Source organism: Schistocerca americana, chromosome 5, assembly GCF_021461395.2.
Source record: "Schistocerca americana isolate TAMUIC-IGC-003095 chromosome 5, iqSchAmer2.1, whole genome shotgun sequence".
Lineage (NCBI taxonomy): Eukaryota > Metazoa > Arthropoda > Insecta > Orthoptera > Acrididae > Schistocerca > Schistocerca americana.
In genome coordinates this window covers 162,783,151-162,797,309 of record NC_060123.1, presented here as the reverse complement: position 1 = coordinate 162,797,309, position 14,159 = coordinate 162,783,151, and positions in this window count along the sequence as shown.

Here is a 14,159-nt window from a genome sequence, read left to right as displayed (position 1 = left end):
ATATTAAAAAAAATCCATTACGGCATACATTACCAACCTTGCTTGATTGTAGCCATATATACATAAACAAAAATTTACGTAAGTTACAGCTTCCAGATGAGCAGTAATTCGTTATGCAATTGACTAGTTCTTACCACGAGGCAAAAGGAGTTTTTCCTCTTTCTTAGAGTACCTTCTACACGTGAGTCTCGTAATACTAGTGATGGCAGGAGTGAGAATGGATCAGATCTTAGTGCCTTGCATTTTAAACATTGGTGCCCTCGACTCTCACAGACATGGCAGAAGCTAACAGTCGAATAAAGCCGTAGGTAAACTGTGAGGGGAAAGAAGCAATTCGAACCACAGATTTACTGTGACCACCCCCCCCCCCCCCCCAAATTTCGTCCTCAAAAGGGGACAAACGGACCACCATTTCTAATATTACCCCCTTCCCGCGGGTGGGCAGACGAGAATGAATTGCGGGAAACCCCCAATATTTACGGCTGGTATAATTATCAAGAATTCAGTTTAATTTGTTAATCTGTTGACAATCAATACTCAACTTCTGCTGTTCTACGACTCTCAGTACTGAACCAACGCAGCACCTCCAAATGCTCTGCTGAGCTGCTCGCTGCCAGCCGTTTCAACGGATGCAGGAAGGCGCGCCGATTTTCAGAAACTCCTCGCCGATCGACAGCATACGGCCCCTCGTGGACCCACGCTCAGGAAGATTCCTTTCGCGACGAGCAGTTAACGCCCCATACCCCGTAGTCACTGCTCGCGTCGCTTACGCTGACTCCGCGGTCTGCGTGCTGTCGCCACTAGCACTGGCAGAGAAGTCGCTTCTTGATGCCCCGACTGCCAACTCCACACGAGAGCCCATACAGCCACTTCTTAAACCCACACGAACAGCCCACTTTTCCCCTTTCCCGCTAGAGGGAGACACTGAATGTGTCAACTGCAACAATGGCGCCACCGCCAGAAAACGGAGGGCGACTGCTTCACGCTACGCGGTGCGGCGCGCTTTTCTAAGCTCACTCACTTTTTTGAGAAATTCCTCTGATATTCTAGGGTGCTACTTTCATATATCAGTTGATCCAGTTTCGTTCGTCCTTTTTCTTTGCTGTGCCACTGACCTTTGAGGCTAGCCTGTTTCGGTGGATCCTTGTGGTAATAGGTTTAGTGAACTCCCCAGGGTTGGTTAGCAGCTACCTGATAAATCCCCTTTCTAGGAGGACCGGGTTTTCTTTCGAGGGTGTCTCCCTTAGCCAATGTATTCTGGTTATTTAAAGGCACTGGCAAACTCGCCTTTCATCCTCTGTCCTTGACTACGTAACGTACAGCGACTGTAAACCTTGCGTTGAGCAATAGTCAAACGACTCATGTCTTCTTGGACGTTGGAGTGGTTGTTTGTTGGTGGAGTTGCCTTCAATTCTTCAATGTCTGATTCATTCATTAAATTTCAGAGGACATTTCTCAGTGTTTTGATTCTGAACAGCTATCGGCAGCCTGATTAGACACTGAGATCCTTGAACTGACACTGATGTCTTTTGCCAACCTTCGACCAATAGAGATAGAAGAGGAAAAGAAAAATGAAAGACACCCTGAGGTCTTGAGCCTAAGGGTCAGATGCGTAAAAAAAAAAAGAAGAAGAAGAAGGCTGACAAAAGTAAGTGGAAGTAACGTCACACTTAGCTAAGGGCATATGTGGCTGCAGCCCACGTACACCCAAGAGGGTTGCCCCGTATGGGGCCTACACTTTGTCTGGAATCTCACCAGCTGACAAGTCTGGCATGGGTGACCGTACCAGCAGCATCGCTCCTGCCAGCACACAAATACCCCAGTAACATTAAAGTGGTAGTCCATGGAGAATCTGTGTGTGCAAAACATTGGTCTTGGGGTAGCGTCTTTGATTAAAACTTTTACGGTCCCGGGTTCCCATCCTGCCACTGCTTAAATTTTGGCTAATAATCAGCATTGCCGGTCGAAGACTTTGGGCATAAAAAGTAACCCTTATTCCACCAACGGCCTTTTCAAAGAGGGGGCAGGAGCGGACAGAATTTCAGAGCGCTCTCTTGTCCTAGGTGTGGGAAACTACCACTGAAGGCGGAAGAGTCAACAAAGATCAACGGCATAAGCATGCTGAAGGTAATGGAAACCACTGCATTAAATACACGTAACGTGTATACACAGGACATGTGGCCTGTAATTGAAGAAGTGTCTTGACGTTCTCTCCTTTAGAAAAATATTCCAGTATAGTCCCCCAGTTAGGATCTCTGGGAGGTGACCGCTAATGGGGTGGTTACCATGGAAAAAAAGATTGAATAATAAACGAAATAATAACATTCAATGAGTCAGGGTGTGGAATGTCAGAAGATTAAACATGGTGGCGAAACTAGATAAACTGAAAAGGGAAATGCAAAGGATCAATCTAGATATAGTAGGGGGTATTGGCCTTAAGTGAAATGGAAAGAAGACAGGGATTACTGATCAGATGAGTATAGGGTAATATCAACAGCAGCAGAAAAAAGTATAATGGGAGTAGGATTCGTTATGAATAGGAAGGTCGGGCAGAGAGTGTGTTACGGTGAACAGTTCTCTGATAGGGTTATTCTTATCAGAATCGTCAGCAAACCAACACCAACAACATGCCGACGTCACAATCTGAAAATGAAGAGTTAGAGAAAGTGTATGAGGATATTGGTAGGGTAATACAGTATGTAAAGGTAGATGAAAATCTAATAGCCATGCGGGGTTGGAATGCAGTTGTAGGGGAAGGAGTAGAAGAAAAGGTTACAGGAGACTATGGCCTAAGGACAAAAAATGAGAGAGGAAGAAGATTAACTGCGTTCTGTAATAAACTTCAGCTAGTAACAGCGAATACTCCGCTCAGGAATCACAAGAGGAGGTGGTATAATTTGAAAATGCCGGGTGATACGGGAAGATTTCAATTAGATTACATCTTGATCAGACAGGGATTCCGAAATCACGTACTGGATTGTAAGGCGTACCCAGGAGCAGATATAGACACAGATCACAACATAGTAGTGATGAAGAGTAGGCTGAACTTTAAGACAGAAGTCAGCAAAAATCAATAGTCAAAGAAGAGGGATACGGAAGTACTGAGGAATGACGAGATGCGCTGGATGTTCTCTAAGGTTATAGATACAGCAATAAGGAATAGCTCAGTAGGCAATACAGTTGAAGAAGAATGGACATCCTAAAATGGGCGATAACAGAAGTTGGAAAGGAAAACACAGGTACAAAGAAGGTAATTGCGAAGAAACCATCGGTAACAGAAAGAGTACATCAGTTGACTAATGAAAGGAGGAAGTACAAAAATGTTCTGGAAGACTCTGGAATTCAAAAATACTAGTCGCTGAGAAATGAAACAAATATGAAGTGCAGGGAAGCTAAGACGATATGGCTGCATGAGAAATCTGAAGGAATCGAAAAAGAAATGTTTGTCGGTAGGACTCGCTCAGCATAAAAGAAAGTTAAAACAACCTTCGGTGACATTAAAAGCAATGGTGATAACATTGAGTGCAAGGGAATTCTACTGTTAAATACAGGCGAGAGAGCGGATAGATGGGAAGAATACTTTGAAAGCCTCTGTGAGCAGGAAGATTTGTGTGATGTGATAAAAGAAGAAACAGGCGTCGATTTAGAAGAGATAGGGGCACCCGGTATTATAATCAGAATTCAAAAGAGCTGTGGAGGACTTAATATCAAATAAGGCAGAAGGGATACATAACGCTCCACCAGAATTTCTAAAATAGTTGGGGAAGTGGCAACAAAACGACTGTTTATGTTGTTCTGCAGAATGGATAAGTCTGGCTACATACCATCTGACTTTCGGGAAAACATCATCCACACAGTTCCGAAGATGGCATGAGGTGACAAGTGCAAGAATTATCGCACAATCAGCTTAACAGCTCATGCATCCGAGTTGCTGACAAGAATAACATACAGAAGAATGGAAAAGAAACTTGAGGATACGTTAGATGACCCTCAGTTTGGCTTTAGGGAAGGTAGAGGCACGAGACAGGGGGTTCTGACGTTGCGGTTAAAAACAGGAGCAAGACTAAAGAAAAATCAACACGTGTTCATAGGATTTTTCGATCTGGAAAAAGCGTTCGACAATATAAAATGGTGCAAGATATCGAAATTCTGAGAAAAATAGTAGCAAGCTATTCGAAGAGACGGGTCATTCACAAAATGTACAACACCCAAGACGGAATAATAAGAGTGGACGACGAAGAACGAAGGGCTCGGATTAAAAAGGGTGCAAGACAGGGATGTGTTCTTCCGCCCCTACTCTTCAATCTGTAGATTGAAGAAGCAATGATTGAAATAAAAGAAAGGTTCAGGGGTGGATTTAAAATTCAAGGTGAAAGGATATCAATGATACGATTCGCTGATGACAGTGCCATCCTGAGTGAAACTGAAGGAAAATTACATCATCTTCTGAAACCAACGAACAGTCTCGTAAATACAGAATATAGACTGAGAGTAAATCGATAAAAAAGGTATTAATAAGAAGTATCAGGAATGAGAACTACGAGAAACTTAAGACCAGGAAGGAATTCTGCTGCCTAGGCAGAAATATAACAAGTGACGGACGGAGCGAGGAGGACATCAAAAGTAGACTAGCAATGACAAAAAGGGCATTCCTGGCGAAGAGAAGTCTACTACTATCAAACATAGGCCTTAATTTTGGGAAGAAATTTCTGAGAATGTACGTCTGGAGTACAGCATTGTATGATAGTGAAACATGGTCTTTGGGTAACCCGGAACAGAAGAGAATCGAAGCACTCGAGATGTGGTGCTACAGACGAATTTTGAAACTGCGGTAGACTGATAAGGTAAGGAATGAGTAGGTTCTGTGCAGAAACGGAGAGTTAAGGAATATGTGGAAAATACTGATAAGGAGAAAGGACAGAATGATAGGATATCTGTTAAGGCATGAGGGAATGACTTCCATGGCACGAGAGGGTGCTGCAGAAGACAAAAACTGTAGAGGAAGACCGAAATTGGAATTCATCGAGCAAATAATTGAGGATGTGGGTTGCAAATGCTACTCTGAGATGGGGAGGGTCGCACAGTCAGTAGACAGATGACGCAAAAAAATAAAAAATAAAGCGTGTTCTTGTAAGAGATTATCATGTATCTGTGTATGTGTGTGTGTGTGTGTGTGTGTGTGTGTGTGTGTGTGTGTGTGTATGTGTGTGTGTGTGTGTGTGTGTGTGTGTGAGTGTCTGTATGTGTAGTATGTGTATATGTACATTTTTTTCCCTTCACCTGCTGCTGCTATATATTTATTGTAAATACGACGATCATAAGAAATATAAATATATATATATAGTTGCATACAGAAACAAAACTTAAAATGTAGTATAATTTCTTGCAACTGGTAGTCATAAGTTTCAGGAAAAATAGCTTGTATGTAAGAAACACGTCATAGAGCTGAAAATGGTTGTACAAAAGAAATAATTCTTTTTGTTAGAAAATCCTACTGTGTGTTCACCAAAAATAGTTGTAGGGAAATTGATTATTAACAAAATACTGTAACTATAAATGTGCTATGTGTATAGCATATAACATTTTAAATTAAATAATGCAATAACAAATAATTGTGAGGAAATTACTATGAATTAAAGAATAAATTGCTGACGAAAATGTCTGTTAATAAGTCGTAAGTTATTCTAATGTCATTGTTATTATTTACAAAGATCTTTTACTTCAGAGTATAACTGAGGCGATGAGAAATGTATTGCTGTTGTTTGTAACGAAAATGCACCTCTTGGCATGAAGCTCAGACCTCAGGCCCACGCACAGCTGAGCTAGTAATAAAAGACGATAAGGGAGACGAGGAGAAGGGAGAGAGGCGTTACCACCGTTTTAATGTCATGTGACCTTGAATATAAGTAGCACAGTAACTCGGTGATTCCCTTGGTGGCCCAGATCAATTGATGGTGGTTTCATGGGGAAGTGCGAGTGGAGGAAACAAGCACCCTAATTTTGTAATCTGACTTTGTATGTGTGACATAATATCACCTTGTCTTGTTTGAGGTATGTGTCTGCATCAGCAGTAGATAACTACTTTAAGTCAGCCTTCTGTAAGAAAAAAACTGGGTGATGTACAGGACGATGAACTTAAAGGGGTGCCATGTGAAGTCCACCCAGATCAAATGACGAGAACAATGACGAACGAAGTGAAGGAAAAATAAGGTGATAAAAGCGCGTACCTGTAAACCAAGAGTTTGTGGGATCGAATCTCACTCGGACCATCGATTTTTCTGTATCTGTTTTAACCTAGACTTCATCCCTGTCAGAAACAATATTTGTTTCCAGTGCCACGTTAAACTGAAGTTCCCAGGTTGAGTAACTGGGGTAAGTTAAATATACACAATACGGTGAAGTGGCATCGAACAGAAATACTTGCAGTACGCCATTGAGCAACATGATATTGTTACTATCTGTATACATAATAAGGTTTGTACAGGACCCTCAGAGTGCGAGTTCTAATCGCATTTATCTTGTTTTTACGTCTTTTTATTGGAATAACATGGCCAGTCGCTTACAATACGGTTTGTGCAGACGTGGTACCTCCTCCACATCAGCATAATGCAGAGTAATATGTAGAAAAAACACAAACATAACAATCATAGTTTATACTTTCAACTACACATTTTGAACCCTTTTACGTGTGGTTCCATACACAACCGCTTTTAGATAATACCTGAGTTTACTTCCAATGTCCTGTACGTTGTGTTCGTGCATAGTATAATATATCAATGCACAACCGCTATCATAATGTCTGGATGCAGATTCTTCCTTCGATTAAAATCCACAGTACGCAAGCTCAGTCACTTTCCCATTAACTTCTCATACACACTGCTGACCTAAGATTTTTAGCAGCTTCTGTGACCTATTGGTCTTTGAACAGCGCAACGACAGTATCTCAGGGTTTTTAAACGTTATCCTGTAGCACAAGAATACTTTCATTACGTAGTGTGCGATTTTCTACTTTCAGTATAGGTTTTTGCATATTTTACCTAAAAATGGTTGATATTTCCTTAACACTTTTCACACAACTGTTCCCAATTTAGCTCTTCATCGTCACACTGTTTTTAAATTATCGAAAGTTTCAAAAATCAGACGCTGATCTAAATTTGTGTTCTTATCGCATAGCTCTTGTAACGTTTCCCGATTCATAATTATTTAAACAACAGATGGTAGCGTGTAGCGGTAATGATGAAACATGAGTATCAGCCATGTCATCACTTTTGGAATGTGTCGAGAACTCGGGTTTACTTAGTAAGGTCGGTGACGGACGATTTTAGACATGCTGTAACTTGCCTGACACGAATCAGCCTCGCGCTGTTGTTAAGGCAGGTTTCACTTTCCCCACTAGTTTCCTAATTAGTGTAGGCTTCTATGGAAAGCTAAGACGTGTGATAACTTGCTAACAGTTGCCGTGTCTGTGACGTGATCATCGTTCGAAATAACCACCAACTCCGATCGTAAGTCATAGGCGGAGTTTAAATGTAGACGTCTGTCATCGGCAGTGGCAGTGGTGATAAAACGTTGTTTTTACACATGCCGCTCCAAATTATATCTTCTTGGTGCACATAAGAAGCCATAATGAGAAAGGGCAGTTCGCAGAAATTACGAGGGAGTTAACAAAATAATGTCGTGGGTTTTTGTCTATCGTGCCACACATATCGTTCTATGTTAAGAAGCGGCTGGTGATCGTACTAGATTTCGTAGATGTATCGGTGAACTATGGAAACCTTTTTCTCCTCAACTGAATGAGTTTCACAGATACATGGACAAAATGTCTCCAAAAAATAAAAGTTTTTAAAAACTTATCGCTTGCTTATCTGCTTACATCACATTCAGTGGTGGGTAGTGAAGTAAAGAAACCCTATTACCCGTAAGGTCGTTGTTTAATTACAGCACTGTGGATAACATGCCGATACCACTTGGACGACTGTGTGAGGTCACGGTTTTGTGAGGGACCTTGGGGGCTGGGGGAGCTTGAGAGGTATGAGAGTGTATTTCGGTACAGCAAAATGTCACTTAAATGAGTTGAAATTTAAGTGGTTTGAAGGTAGTGTGTCTCAAACCAAGAGCCGGACGGTTACTAGTGTCTTAGGACATTTCGCTACACATCAAACTGGGGGCTTTACGTAGATGTATCGCTCAAAATCAATTTGTAATTGAACTAGTAGGCTTGTTTATCTATACGCGGAATCAAAAGAAAACGGTTGTTCGGACAGAAGGGGCTTGACCTCGCCGTGGTTACATGCAATGTTTACTGACTTGAGGTAAGCGTGGACTTTAGCAGTAAGCAGTGTTTCCATGTGGTTCGTAAGTAATTTGTAGAATGAGAAGGTTACAACAAACCAAACCACCTAAGGCAAATCTAATTCTTATAGTTTTATATACTTACAGCAATGCCTAAAATTAAGGAATATTCAGTAGATGTCAGACGAGCGGTCACAACAGCATCGAGTCAAGGCCGCTCACAACAGCTTGTTGTTGCGTCGGCCCTTCAGAGGAACTAGGGAGGGGGCATAGAGAACATAAGAGAACAACGCAGGAAGTGATCGACCTCGAAAAAACAACCAAAAAGAAGATATAACCATCCGAAAGCAATCGAATGCCGATCCCAGAAAGTTATTCCGGGTAATAGGCGATGAACAACAGGTGAAGCACTGGACGAAGGTCTATGTTCCGACAGTTGAACGTCGCTTAGCTGCTACAGATCTCAATGGCAGTTGACTATCTCGTAAACCTGTCGTAGGTGCAAAATATAGGGAGACCAGGCTACAGCTTGCTAAGAAGTAAGAGTCGTGAACTACTGAAGACCGCCGGTCAAAAATTCTATGTAGTGACGAAAGGTAGTTTAATCGCTTACGGTCAGACGGGATACAGTACGTTCGACGGCCGGAAAACAAGAGAAATGACAGGTAGCATCCAGTAGCCACCATAATGCATGGAGCAGGAAGACGTATGATGCGGTGCTGTATCTTACCAAGTGCTTTAGGTCTTCTCGTCGAAATTAGTGAAGTAATAAATAGTGTGAAGTATGGTGAAATATTAACAAACCATGTGTTACCTCACGGAAGAAGAAATATGCCTCGCAATTGGCACAAACTCCAGCATGACAGCGATCCGAAGCTGACTTCTGGCCACGTGAAGATAGTTATGAAGCAGAAAAAAGTAAAGGTATTCGAATGACCAAGCCAAAGTTCCATATGACACCTTTGGGACGAGCTGGACAGAAGTGTTCGCCAGCAAATCTGAACCAAGAAGGAGGCATGTTACAAAGAATTGTGTGAGCAGTGGAATAAGATTCCTCTGGCGCGACTGCTCAAACTCGTGTATTCTATGCCATCCAGGTATGCTCTCCTAATACACCCAAAAGCGCTGTGCAACGAAGTATTAAGCCAAGAACATCATGAGTCTACCCTTCATTATTATTGTTTAGCAAAATACTTTGGAGCATGTGTAATTAGTTCATTTGTGTTTTATTATTGATCCAAATACTAGAACTGTATGTTATGTGTAAAAAAAGGAAGTACTCAGTATACAAATCTCAAATAAACGCTAGAAAGCCCAGTGGAGAACGGTTGACCGTTTTTTAATTTTAGGTTGGGATTTTTTTTCAGTGTTTAAAAGAGTCTTTCCCGGTGATTTTACTACTATTAATTGCTATAGAGGAGGTTTAGTTTTCGGTAACTGATCTGTTTTGTAGCTATGTAGGTTTAAGATCATTACTCATTTACCATTGGTTACCGATGGCGGTTAGTTGACCTCTTCTCACAGAAATGCATTTTACATGGTTTACGAGCATTTTTCACTGACGATAGCGGACAATGACGAGCACCGGTTTTCCGCCTATTTTTTGTCGCTAACGTTTAGATGTTCTCGTAGTAGCGGCCTGTCTGAAGTTGAAAATAAAGTACTGGGTGCTCATGGGCGCTAAAGCTATATATGTTTTGAATGGACTTTGTTATTTGGGAGAAGATGAAATTAGAGAATTTATTACACTATGTCTCATGGGGAATTGTTAATCAGACAGCTTCTTTATTTGTCTCTATGCAGACAAAAGGGCTCAAAAAGACGAATACAAGCATTATTGGCACTACGAACAGGAGTAGGAAGGATGTGCCAACATCTATGAGAAAAGGACAAGATGCCTTCCATTCAAGTGCTATTTACAAGGTTGGTGATATTACTCTTACATCTTACCAACGGAGGACTAATAAAAATATGATTATTCTTAGTAATTTGCACTCCAGTTTAACAGTCGATGACGCTGCAGGAAATAAAACTGCAGAGACAGTTAGTTTTTCTAACAAAACCTGTTAGCGTCCGCAGACGAAAACATAAATTACGGAGAGGACCATGAATTGAAGAGGACTGTATAATGGTTCGAATCCATTTTGATTCTTATGAAACAGGAGGGTTAGGATAATCACTTACTATTCATAGGTAACTTAACAACACAAATATACATGATCAGCATTTACATGGCGCGCGCGGCCACGAGCTAAAGACAGCCGCCCGACCGACAGCCCGTTCACCGCTGCCAAATCTAACGTACAGCTCACACTTCGAAGACACAAAGCAAAAACTAAAATCCCGCAATGCTATCCTTTCAAAACTGGCTGGAACAACATGGGGACGTGGAGCGAGCACTTTGAGAACTTCAGCACTAGCCCTTGTCTACAGTGTAGCTGAATACTGTTCACCAGTCTGGAGGAGAAGTGCACACGTATCTAAAGTGGATGTCCAGCTGAGGGAGACAATGCGAATAATCTCGGGAACACTCAGGGCCACCCCCTGTGCATGGCTTTCTGTACTAGCGAACATAGAGCCTCCAGAAATTAGGCGATCACAGCTAGCTCTAAAAACTCACAGGAAAATTATAGACAACCCGGACCTCCCTATCCACCAAGATCTGACACCGACAAACAGGCTTAAATCCAGATCACCTTTTTGGAAAATCGGTGAAGAACTACAAGCCTTTGAGCCGAGAACGGCCTGGAATGAAGTATGGTCGGCAAGTGAATTTAAGAGCAAAAATTTAGTACACGATCCGAACAAGAAGATTGATGGCTTCAACCTACCAAGAAGAGTGTGGACAGCTCTAAACCGGGTCAGAACGAGTGTTGGGAGATGTGAACACCTGATGAACAAGTGGGGCCTGGCAGACAGCGCTGTATGTGAGTGCGGTGAAATACAGACAACGGACCATCTACTCGTGTGCAAAGTGTATGGCTATGGTGGTGAACTCATGGACATACAAAGACTCAGTGACTCAGCCATAGAGTGGCTCAAAAACATATCTAATATAGCATAGAAATATATTGTTTTCTTTTTTAGTATATAGTGATAAGAATATTGTAAATTATGCCTCTGTGATGCCGAACGAGTAAGTAAGTAAGTCTCCCTCGCCGCGGCGAGTGTACCGTTAGGTGCCCTTGGAGGGATGGGCCACTGACCACCGTCCCTCATGAACAAATACTTCCAGAGAGGGCAGCACTCTCCAGAGACTCAGTCCAGTGTAAGAACCGAACATACCGGCCACCTAAGAAATATTAATTTCTTTCCAATATAACACAAGTTACACAAGTCCTGCTAAATCATAGAAAATAACACAAGTAAATACGCTCAACATTGGGTCCTTTAATCAGGTAATCTGTCCATATAGTTTGTAACTTGTATTTGGAAATCACAATCTCATAACGAAATATATATTTAAACATAAAAGAATGACGAAATACACTGAGTCTGCAGCAAGGTACACACAAGACAAAAGGAAAAAAGACACAATTAAAAACACGAATACACTGTTCACGTTTGTATTACATCCTTTCTCCTGGCAGCTCCTGGGCTGCAGAATGACTAAAGGTGGCTATCACATGCCATGATGTGAAGACTTCCTTAAGCCAAGCTGGTGCCTCCCACTACAGGCTTTTTTATTGCAGATCTGCAGGAGACACTTCTCACGAAGTCTAATCAGCTGGTTTTTCCATTGTAGATACATGGTTCTACACCACAACTTCTGTATTTTCCTGTATCTCAGCAACACGGTTCCCCACAAATGTCTTCCACCGTGTGGGTAGAGATGCTAGCCATGCCATACGAAGGGTGAGTCAGTCCACAAGTAAGTTCGTCCTGTGTCTACACCCAGCTATCGATCAACATGCTGTAGTAGTTGCGACAGGATGAGAACACCACAGAGCTCCAGGCGAGGTAGGGGCAACCTTTTCAAAGGAGATACTCGTGGCTTGGGTCTTAATAATTCGACACATGTAATTCCATGATGATTAGTTGATCGTACATATATACAACAGCCGTATGCCTTCTCTGAAGCATCGCATAATCAGTGCAGTTGAATGCTGACAAGTTTTCCTTCTGCAATGACTCTACGATCAACACGAATATTATCTATCATTCGGTCCTCTCTGTATAGTGACTGCCACATGCAATTCAACTCTTGAGGCAAGGGCTCATCCCATGTTAACTGAAGCCACCACAGACGTTGCGAAAAAAATTTGAAAACAGAGGGACTGATTGATGCCAGAGGATCAAAAATCGATTACGTAACAGCCAGTACAAAGTATTTTGTAAAGCTGTAGGCCTTACGTGCTGGCTTGACATTACTCACAATTTGCAACTGATCAGCAGCTGGGTGCCTGGATAAATCTAAAGTTTTAATATCCTCGTCATTATCAAGCCGTAATGGTACTCGTGTCTCTCTTAACTCTGAGGGGATATTTTCGAGGAAGTCCACAGTGTTACTGGACCCCTTCCGTAATGAGAAGCGACCTTTCTACAAAAGTTTCGTGAGATCTTGCTGGACTGTGATTGAAACCTCTACTGTATCACCACCTGAGATACAATCGTCCACAAAAAATTATTAGCAAGAATGTTTGCTGCCTTGTTACAGCTGACCTCTTCATGAGCTGATTGTTACAGACATCATACCGCAATAAAAGGTGCACAGGCCATTCCGCATGTGACTGTCTTTAACTGATATTCCTTCAGTGGTGCACATCTGCCACTCTTCCACAGTATTCGTTTGTAGGCGCAATCTTCATCCGCTACCAGAACATGTAGATACATCTTCTCTATGTCAGCTGTGAAGCAAATGCGATGCAAGCGGCTGCGTAATACTATGGAGCGCAAATCTTAAATCGAAGGTCCGACCATCAACAAACTGTTTAGCGACAAATTAGAGCTCATTTTGGCCGAACAATCAAAAACTAGTCCTGTTTCGGTAGTCGAGCTGGCTTCCTTAAGAAGTGCATGGTGTGACATGTAGTATGAAATGGCAGCAGGTGTAGCTACTGGTTCTATATGTCCTGTTGTTGTTGTTGTGGTCTTCAGTCCTAAGACTGGTTTGATGCAGCTCTCCATGCTACTCAATCCTGTGCAATCTTCTTCATCTCCCAGTACCTACTGCAACCTACATCCTTCTGAATCTGCTTAGTGTATTCATCTCTTGGTCTCCCTCTACGATTTTTACCCTCCACGCTGCCCTCCAATACTAAATTGGTGATCCCTCGATGTCTCAGAACGTGTCCTAACAACCGATCCCTTCTTCTAGTCAAGTTGTGCCACAAACTTCTCTTCTCACCAATCCTATTCCATACCTCTTCATTAGTTACGTGATCTACCCACCTTATCTTCAGCATTCTTCTATAGCACCACATTTCGAAAGCTTCTATTCTCTTCTTGTCCAAACTAGTTATCGTCCATGTTTCACTTCCATACATGGCTACACTCCATACAAATATTTTCAGAAACGACTTCCTGACACTTAAATCTATACTCGATTTTAACAAATTTCTCTTCTTCAGAAACGATTTCCTTGCAATTGCCAGTCTACATTTTATATCCTCTCTACTTCGACCATCATCAGTTATTTTACTCCCTAAATAACAAAATTCCTTTACTACTTTAAGTGTCTCATTTCCTAATCTAATTCCCTCAGCATCACCCGATTTAATTTGACTACATTCCATTATCCTTGTTTTGCTTCTGTTGATGTTCATCTTATATCCTTTCAAGACACTGTCCATTCTATTCAACTGCTCTTCCAAGTCCTTTGCTATCTATGACGGAATTACAATGTCGTCAGTGAACCTCAAAGTATT